The following is an 8557-nucleotide window of genomic DNA, read 5'->3' on the forward strand; positions in this document are numbered from 1 at the left end:
CTCTCTCTCTCTCTCTCTCTCTCTCTCTCTCTCTCTTCATACACACACACACACTCACATACTGGGTACAGTCCAGTTTGTGTCTGTGTGTGTATGTGTGTGTGCATATATATGTATATATAGATGTTTGTAGCTATAAATGTACACATATGCACACACACACACACACACACACACACACACACACACATAAATACACACACATGTACATTAATGCCTATAAATAGATATACATAGGTATTTATTCATGCATACATACATACATAGACACGAACATGGATTTATAATATGCATGCATCTGTCTGAGTATGTATGTATATATACAAATATTTGTGTGTGTGTGTCATCATCATCATCATCATCGTTTAACGTCCGCTTTCCATGCTAGCATGGGTTGGACGAATGTCTATATATATATATATATATATATATATATATATATATATATATATAAATGTGTGTATGTATATGTTTATGTTTATATATATGTATTTACAAATATATATATATATGTGTGTATATATATATATATATATATATATACATATATATATTTATACATATATAGGTATACAATAAATATGCATACATACATACATACATAATATATACATATACAGATGTGTATGCACACATATGTATATGTGCATGTGTGTGTGTGTGAGTGTGTGTGTGTGTGTGCATGTATATATATATATATATATATATATATGTGTGTGTGTGTGTGTGTATATACATGATGTCCCGTTTCCCTTCCCGACTCCCACCTTTATCTTCTTTAACAACAACAAACACATCATTTTATTTCCGACTTTACCTTTAACACACTCTATTGTCCTCTCTTGGCAATTCTTTCTTTCTACACTTCACTGTATTACATTCAGCCAAGTTGTTGGCAGTCCGTGTAGCTTTCAGCGGTCATCATCTTTAATTAGCGGTCATTGTATTTTTGGCTTCCATCCTAACTTTATTACAAGCTGACTGTATCATTAACTGCTGCCAGATTACCTGTCTTGGCCAAACCGACGTGCTTTCCTCTTCCTTTTTACTTTTTCTTTCTTCTTTCCTGCTTGTCTGTTGGTTCTTCTTTCCTCAACTGGATCCGCCATCATTTTCTGGGAAGCTACTAACGGGCAGCTGTGTGTATATGCTTGAATGTATGTGACTGTTTGTCTTTCGTGTTTTTGAATTTATTTTGTTATTGTTCTTACCGTCTTTTACCTCAGTTCCAGTCTGTGTGTCTGTTTGTGAACTTGTGTCTTACATGTTTTTCCTAAAACAATCAAATATGTTGCCAACAATACTTCTTTACTTTGGATAACCTTCTACCAGAACATCGGTTGCGGACAACTTGTGTTTTATTCTACATCGTGATGAACAAACAAGCAATGTTAGCCTTTTGCCTGTCCTACGTACCACACAAGATACACTGGACATATCTTTTTAGCATCCATGCATCATGTATGGTATACATTCCTAAATTTTTGTCAATCACAAGAGTGACTTGGAACTTGTGAAAAGGAAGCTTTATATAATATTACTCAGAACATATCACTCTCTCTTTTACTCTTTTACTTGTTTCAGTCATTTGACTGCGGCCATGCTGGAGCACCGCCTTTAATCGAGCAAATCGACCCTGGGACTTATTCTTTGTAAGCCTAGTACTTATTCTATCAGTCTCTTTTGCCAAACCACTAAGTGACGGGGACATAAACACACCCGCATCAGTTGTCAAGCAATGCTAGGGGGACAAACACAGACACACAAACACACACACACACACACACATATACATATATATATATATACATACATATATACGACGGGTTTCTTTCAATTTCCGTCTACTATATCCACTCACAAGGCTTTGGTCGGCCCGAGACTATAGTAGAAGACACTTGGCCAAGGTGCCACGCAGTGGGACTGAACCCAGAACCATGTGGCTGGTAAGCAAGCTACTTACCACACAGCCACTCCTGCGCCATATGAAGCAAGGACTAATTAAAAGTCTGTAAACAAGCATGGACGTTTAGGACAAACTTGTGAAAATGCTTTGGTCAGGCAAAGGGTTAAGAAAAAAGAGTTAAAGAAAGAAAAAAAATGAACGGAAAAGAAATTCTTTAACTTCAGTAGTTATCAAAATTCCATCGGAGGAGAAGAGACAAACAGTGTATTTGGAATCATTGACCGGAGTTAGAAATATCAGTAACTCTATTATTATCTGGTAAAAATTAGAAAGATATGATATAAATAACATGGTTGTTGATGTTAGTTTTCTCTAGCTTCAGGTGAACAGTGATCGAGCAGAAACCTATGATTAAAAGCTTTTCACCTGTGACTATACCATCTCTTTCCTTTGTGAGGGTCACATTATCCGAAGTAGTCTTTTTCAAGATAATAGGATGTGATTTTAAAGGGGACTTGGTGGTTATATCTAACAGGCCAAGAAACAAATTCTATGTAATGGTCCTTTCATTGGTTTGAGTAAAATTAATTTGTTCCAAAGCGAATAACTGGAAAACACTCAAGAACACACACACACACACACACGCACGCACGCACGCACGCACGCACACACACACACACACACACATCTGCTGCATGAAAAACGAGCAGTTAAGTGGAAGTAAACATACTTAATATTGTGAGTCTGAAAATGTTTAATTCAATTTATTTACACCAAGAGGGAGAAGAACAAATTATTTTCTTAATGACTAACTCTGATTAAGAAAAACAAGGGAAATAATATTTGGAATTTAAATTGATTAAGATTGATTATCAATGTATTATTATTGAGTTGTTCCTCGATTTACACAGTTAGACTGATTGGTCCCTTGAGTCACCGTGTAAATAAAAACTTGTATCAAATGAGAGAAATTCGTTTGTAAGGAACAAAATGATATTTATGTCTTTATTGCTCACATGGAGCTAAACTTAGAGGGGACAAACAAGGACAGACAAAGGGATTAATTTGATTACATCAATGCCAGTGCATAACTGGTACTTATTTAATCGAACCCGAAAGGATAAAAGGCAAAGTCGACCTCGGCGGAATTTGAACTCAGAACATAGCGGCAGATGAAATACCACTAAGCATTTTGCCTTGTGTGCTAACATTTCTGCCAGCTCGCTGCCTTATATACTAACAAAATGATATTATCATTACAATGCATTTATGTATGTATGATTATATGCATATACATATATGAATACACGCGCACACACACACACATACATATGCATGTATGTATGTATGTATGTATGCACAGTCTGTGACAGACCATGCCTGTCTTTCGCTGGCCTCAAATCTCATCTGCGAACTCATGGAAAACGAACATCCACCAACTATTCTGCCTATATGTCAGTGCACACCTTTGAATGCCGTGTATGCCAGAAAGTTTGCAAGTCCAACGGAGGCCACAGAAGACATTTTAAGATCCACAAAGAGCAGAACTTATCTGCGAGTATTGGTGATCTAAATCAGAGGTGTAATCTATGTGGGTGTCTTTTCAGAACATTGTCTAGTTTAAAAAAGCCACATCAGATGCCATGATGGTTCTTAGGTGTAGGTACAGGAGGCAGTCGGACTCAGCATAAGGAATAGACAACCACCAAATGTATATGCATGTATGTATGTATGCACTATAATTGGCTTAAATCATCATATTCTTTATGCATGTATGTATATATGTTTAGACACACACACACACACACACACACACACACACACACACACACAGGGCTACAGTTGTAATATTGGATTTTATCTTCTGTCCAAAATAAAAGGGTTTTCTCCGTTATTTCTATAATGCTACAATGTTACTCATAATGTATGTTTTAAGGTTACTAAAGTCCCAGCGATTATTCTAGCCCAGAGATTTTACTTTCTTTCTTTTTTTTTTTATTATTTTCAAAACTGTTCTAACAATTCATTTATAATAAGCTGTTTTGTAGCTTTTGTGGAACACTTTACAATTTAAAGGTGATTTAATATATTAATTATCATTCCTAAAATCGATTTTATTGACATTTGAAACTCTTTTATTCAATTTCGAAAATATCTAATGAAATATTTAAAAAAATTCTAAATTAAGCATTAGTTTAGAGTGTGATCTACCTCATCATCACCGCAAGTTAAGACATATATGGATACGTCTATGTAAACAATGAGATTAAAGATAGAAAAACAGGTCAAATAAGCACAAAATATTTTTCTATCTTTGATTGCATTATTTACAAAGATGTATTCATATACAAACACCATAACTTTCAGTGGTGACTCTGAATTCTATAGAATCTCTGTAGAGACGACTTAAAAGTAACTGCTGTAAGTATCCGACATAGCTCTTTAGGGAGTCCTTATATTTCACAGTATTTATATAGTGCAGTGTTCATATATCACAAATCACAGAATGGTGGTCTTTAAATTCCCGTTACCAAACTTAAACAAGAACAAGAAACTGAATGCATGTCCAACTGATAATGAAATCAATAAGGATTTTTTAAAAATCGATATTCTATTTATATTTATATTTATATATGTCTGTGCACACCTTTGAATGCAGTGTATGCCAGAACTAGGATACCAAATTCGTCCTTGATGCACCAGGAACCGAAATAGATTCAGTCTCAAAGAGAAGAACTTCACTAATTTTCTTGTATTGCTGCTAAGTCAATATTTGAAGAGGAATGGTAGAATTGTTGTTTCTCTCCCTGCCTCCTCTCCTCCTCTTTTTCCTTTTCACTCTTCCTACTTATATTATGGATCCCACAAGGAGGAAAGGCAAAGTTGATCTCAGCGGAATTTGAACACAGAATGTAAAGAACCGAAACAAAATGCTGCTAAGCATCTTGTCTGGCATGCTGATGATTCTACCAGCTCGTAGCCATCAAACTTGTTTAAATAATCTTTTCTGCTAAAGGCACAAGGTCAGAAATTTTGCAGAAAAAGGTTGTCGATTACATCGATCCCAGTACTCAACTGGTATTTACTTTATCAACCTTGAAAGGATGAAACGCAAAATTGACCTTGGCAGAATTAGAACTCAGAACATAAAGACTGACAAAATGCTGCTAAGCATTCTGCCCGGAGTGGTAACGATTCTACCAGACCACCAACTTAACTTGTTTAAATGATGATATCTTTTTGATAATTGGGTCTAATTTGTTAATATTGATTGCTGTTAATTAGGGTGAATAATGACTTACATGTAAATTACAATATGAATCTTGACTGAAACACTTTTGAAAGATGTGAAGTAGTCTTTTCACATATTGTGTGAGTGATTCTATGCCGTGACTTGTCTAACACACAATTGTGCAATGTTACCCATTACGGTGATAAACACACCACCCAACTAGGTTGTTGGATCAGTGGTGAATACTTCGCTTTCACCTTGTGTGTCTAGGGTACTCAAGCTGTCTCTCTAGCATACATCACAGATATATACCTAGGGTACCTTACAAATGTGTATCTAGGGTACCTCAAGGTGTACATCTTGAGTGTATCACCACAGGTATGTGTCTAGGTTACGTTACAGGTGTATATCTAGGGTACCTCACAGATGTTAGTAGTGATCATACAAACAGATGAAACACTTCTTCAATGTGGCTACAAATGACAGCAGGCACCTGTTATTTCCCATCGTGGATGTGATATTTTTGCAGTGAGGTGGGGACTGGCCTTTTGAGGTTGAAATATGTCGGTCAGAGTCACAGAATAGTTCGAGTTACATGAAATGAACACCTCATCCTTCTGGGTGTTAGTCAGCCACGACTAGGAAGTCACGGCTAGTTTCACCTTTCACAAATCACCCATTTGTTTACTACTTTCAATTATTGAGCAATGGCCATGCTGGGGCTGAACAATGGAACAATATATTCACCAAAACAATCATCATCATCATTGACATCGTTGTCATCGTCGTCACTCTCTTTCTCCTCCTCACCTTCCCCTCCTCCTCCTTCTCCTCACCACCACCAATAGTATAGAGAATCGTAAATTCAACCAGAAAATACTAAAATTTGTGATAACTATCAAAGTGGTTTTATTCGCATTCTCTGTTGATCGATAAATTTGTTTAGTTGTGATGAGCTGCATTGATCTATTGGAATTAATACACGTATGATACAAGGCTTCACTTTTCGGAATCAAACTTAGTAATGCTGTACTCAAGACATAACTCCCAAGGTTAGACACAAAAAGAATGCCAAAACACAGTATTCAACAAATTTATTGAAGAGTTTATTCTGCCTATTGCTGTCTATACAATGTGAGTAAGAAGGTATATATAGAAGCTGGAAGAATTGTTGACACGGTGGGTGAAATGCTTTTCGGCATGTTGCCTTTCTTTAAGTTCTGAGTTCAAATTCCACCGAGGCCAACTTTATTTTTCATCCTTTCAGGGTGGATGAGTACCAGTTGCATACTGGGGTCGATGTAATTGACTTACCCCTCTCCCCTAAATTGCTTCCCTTGTGCTTTTAGTAGAAAGGATTATTTAAACAAGCCTGAAGGCTTTGAGATGGTAGTACCGTTAGCATGTTGGATAAAGTGCTTAGCAGCGTTTCTTTTGGCTTTTCATGTTCTGAGTTCAAATTCCACTGAGGTCAACTTTGTTCTTTATCCTTACGAGGTTCATAAAATAAGTATCAGTCAAGTTTGGGGTTCGTGTAATTGACTTGCCCCTCCTCTCAAAATTGCTGGCCCCATGCCAAAGTAAGAAACAATTAAATAAGTTTGTAGGGTTTTATTATTTTCTAATGACGTTTCAATATAAATCATTTTGTTCAACTAGTGTTTATAATTTATTCAGAAAATGTTGGTTACGAAAAGTCTAGGCTCTTGGTAATTTTAAAATGGTCTTGAAGCTAATATTGTTGGATTTGCAAAAATCTTAAATTATGAAAGCCTTTAAACGTACCCACCGGTTGTTACTTGTCTATATTTTACTTGGTGACATAAATGAACATCAACAGTTTTGAAAAAGAAAGAGAAGTGAAATATGGACAACAACTGGTTTGTTTATAGAGTTATAAATTATGGTTCTCCGTAAGTATCTGACTTGTTTGTAAAAGGCAATTTGGTAAGTTCATGGTAGTTCTTGTCTAAGCTTAACCACTGCAACTCTGCTACAGTAATCCCTTACCATATTGTGGTTCACCTATCACGATTTATTATTTAAGCTTACATCAATTCCTCTGTGGTGTTTTTTGCATTTATAATAAAATAAATATATATAAATTATAAAAGTGATAAAAAAATAATATATACAGTACAATACTGATTCTACTTTGCAGATTTTCACCTATCGCGGTGGGGTTTGGAATGTAAAACCCACAATAGTTGAGGGATTACTGTAGTTCAATTTGGTATTATCTGGGTTGTTTGGCAAAAGTTGTATCTGTTGATGATTCCATAACTAGTCTGTTGCATTTGTTAGCGGGTTTGCTACCCGTCGTTGCCATGCCTGATATTTCATAGACTTTCTGTTATCAATTACTGCTGTATTTGCTGTGGTGACTGCGTCCACAAGGATTGTCAGAAACTCTTCGACTGATGGTGTCATGACTTGGTACCAACCAGCTGAGCTGCATGGCTGATAACTCCTATAAACAATGCTTGTTGCTAATATTCTCTACTGTTAGCAACTAGTAGCTCATTAGCGCTCATTAATAGAACTGGTCTAAATCATTGATTGGTTAAAAAAAAAAATGATGAAGCAGACACATTTTGGGGCAGGTTTGACTGATAAAAGAAATGGCATTCTGGTAAATTTATTTGAAGGTTAGTGGCACAAGTATGATCGTTAATGAAATGGAACTGTGTGTCTGTGGGCTTGCATTCGCATCAGCAGCATGTCACGATTGCAGTGAAATATTTACTACATAAAAATACAAACACAAGGAAATAATAACAGTTGAAGGCTTTGGGTAAAAGAGAAAAGAAACAAGAGAGAAAAGGAAAAACAAAAACTAAAGAGATCAGCTTTAAACATTGTACGATACACAACGAATATATAAAACAAAACAAAAAACAAAAACAAAAAATAGAACAAGAAAAAAGTGAGTGAGAGAGAAGAAAAAGAGTGGTGGGTAATTTTCAACGGAAAGTCATTTATAAATGTAATTAAGATAATTAAAGTCAGGTAAGACAGAGTGAAATTGGTTAAGAAAAATAAATAAATACAGAAAGAAAGGAAGAAATGAAAACAGTGAGTTGAAAGAACTTACATACACATGCACACCCACACCCACACACACACACACACACACACGCTCACACACAAACGAGTGCCCATTCGCATATGCATGCGCAATATCAAGGACGTGCTTTCTGCATGGACAGCTACTCATTATTATTAATCGTTAAATGTAAAAAGTAGTTCCCATTTTATTATAAAAACTGTGAATTTAGTGCTGAAACTCAAAGTATATCACGATTAAAGATTAATATCTTGGCATTAAACCGGCAAAATATCCACATGCCTTCAGCCTCGTGGGCATCGGTGCCATTTTCCTCTTCCTCTGTTTTTCCATTCTCCGAACTTTCTGTCTT

General features: G+C 35.9%; 1 long non-coding RNA gene across 1 annotated transcript in view; it reads right to left on the reverse strand.

Moving 5' to 3' along the window:
- Positions 1 to 6215: 6215 nt before the first annotated feature.
- The window catches only part of LOC128248098 (uncharacterized), a 21887-nt gene continuing 19545 nt past the window's right edge, over positions 6216 to 8557 (reverse strand). The window contains exon 2 of the long non-coding RNA XR_008264361.1: positions 6216 to 7883. This is a non-coding gene — a long non-coding RNA (uncharacterized LOC128248098). The remainder of the gene's footprint in view (positions 7884 to 8557) is intronic.

This window comes from Octopus bimaculoides, chromosome 6 (genome assembly GCF_001194135.2).
Source record: "Octopus bimaculoides isolate UCB-OBI-ISO-001 chromosome 6, ASM119413v2, whole genome shotgun sequence".
NCBI classification, from domain to species: domain Eukaryota; kingdom Metazoa; phylum Mollusca; class Cephalopoda; order Octopoda; family Octopodidae; genus Octopus; species Octopus bimaculoides.